This window comes from Limulus polyphemus, unplaced genomic scaffold (genome assembly GCF_000517525.1).
Source record: "Limulus polyphemus unplaced genomic scaffold, Limulus_polyphemus-2.1.2 Scaffold3098, whole genome shotgun sequence".
In the NCBI taxonomy this organism is placed as follows: domain Eukaryota; kingdom Metazoa; phylum Arthropoda; class Merostomata; order Xiphosura; family Limulidae; genus Limulus; species Limulus polyphemus.
In genome coordinates this window covers 101,118-103,470 of record NW_013668708.1, presented here as the reverse complement: position 1 = coordinate 103,470, position 2,353 = coordinate 101,118, and positions in this window count along the sequence as shown.

The window sequence follows — 2,353 nt, the reverse complement described above, 5'->3', positions numbered from 1 at the left end:
GAACAAACGATGATATTAAAATAAATATATAATAAATCCGTCACAACTCCCTCCCTAGAGAATTAAAAATTGTCTAACGCCAATTTTTAACTAAAATATTATATATATAAACATTGACATCAGTACATTCAATATAATACATTATTCAAAGGATTACATAACTTCAATAATAATTACAGTGTAGAACACAACCAATACAAATGACCTTATGATCATAAAAGTATATAGCACGTGAAAGTGCATCAGCACAAATGTTATCAACCCCTTTGACATGGATTATCTTCAACTCATACTCTTGTAATGATAAACTCCAGTTTAATAGTTTTCTGTTTTTGAAATTCATTTGGTTCAAAAACATTAATGGGTTATGACCAATGTAAATGACAATAAGTTGTTTTGATGCAGATACATACACATTGAAATGTTCTAAAGCTAACACTAGAGCCAGTGTTTCTTTTTCTACAGTAGAATAATTATTTTAGTAACAATTAAACTTTTTAGAAAAATAACAAACAGGGTATTCAATACCTTTGTCGTCTGATTGTAATAGAATTGCATCAGCACCACAATCGCTGGCATCAACAGCTATTGCGAAGGCTTATCAAAGTCAGGTGCCATCAATACAGTGCACAACAAGGATTTGACATTTTTCAGACCATTTAAATTTTTGATTTTTCTTCATAAGGTTTGTTAATGGTACAGTGATATCAGCAAAATTTTTACAAACTTCCTGTAATAACCAACCATTCCCAAACATCTCATCAAACTTTTCTTGTTGGTAGGATTTGGATAATTCACAATGCAATAAACTTTGGCTTGAATTAGAGAAACTTGACCATGACCTACTACATGACCTAAGTAAATAACTCTTGTTTTACAGAAGCCACCTTTTGCCTAATTTACGGTGAGACTGGCTTTCTTAAACCTTTCAAAAAACATCACGTAATACACATAAATGTTCTTCCCATGTGTCACTGGAAATCACAATATTATCAACATAAATTCCAACATCTGACAGATTGTTGAGGCACTGATTAATCATTCGCCGAAAAGTTGCTTGAGAATTTTTCATCCCAAAATGCATTACATTGTACTGGTATAACTCATCAGGAGTAACAAAAGCAGATATTTCTTTTGCCCTGTCAGTTGGAGGAACAGACCAGTATTTAGTAGGTCATACTTTGTGATATATCTGGCCTTTCCAATTTTATCAATACAATCTTCCTTTCTTGGAATGGGATACGAACTTATCTTTGTCAAAATATTTACTTTATGAAAGTCTGTACAGAATCTAACCGAACCATCAGACTTAGGGACCAGTACACAAGTTGAAGACCAATCTCTTTTACTGGGCTCTATAATGCCATTTTCCAGCATGTAAAATATTTCGGTACACATTTTATCGGCCTTGATAGGATTCACACGATAGGGATGTTGTTTCACAGGAGAAGCGTCACCTATATCTAAATCATGAACAATGATGTTGGTTTGATTAGGATTTTTCTCTTCAGGAGGCAAGTGATTGAGTTTTGAATCAAGATTGGCCAGAATGTCAGAATTACTCAGTTTGATGTTGCATTCGTCTCCAATACTTTTAAATTTACAGGTGTCTGAGTCAAAGCAACTGTCATCAGTATCAGGAGAACATCAATGGTTAAAATATTTTCGGATGCATCTCGTATGTGGTAGGGCTTCAACATATTAATATGACACAGCTGGGTAGCTTTTCGACGATCAGGGGTTTTACAACATAATCCATATCATTAACTTTCTGAACAACTTCATAGGGACCATGATACCTAGCTCTGAGTGGATGTCCTATAGTGGATCATACCAAGACCAAATCACCAGAATGGAACTTACACTCTTCAGCCTTACGGTCATAAAAAAATTTAATTTTAACTTGGGATGACTTCAAATTGTCTCGACCCAATTCACAAGCCCGTAAGAATCTGGACCGAAACTTGGAATCGAATAAGTGCATTTTTTTGGATCATCTTCCAACCACTGTTCCTTCAGCAACTTCAAAGGACCATGCACTGAATGACGAAACACCAACTGAAATGGGCTAAACCCTAATGACTCCTGAACTGACTCACGAACAGCAAGTACTAATAAATTAACTCCTTCATTCCAATCCTTCTCGTTATCGAGACAGTAAGTCCACATCATATTTTTAAAGGTAGAATGGAATCTCTCAAGAGCACCTTGCGATTTTAGATGATACACACTAGATCTGTTTAGCACTGAGGTTGATAAACAACCTTGACATAAAACTGATCCTTGATCAGATTGAATTTCTTTGGTTAAGACAACAAAAGTAAAGAAATTGATCACACCTTAAAAATTTTTT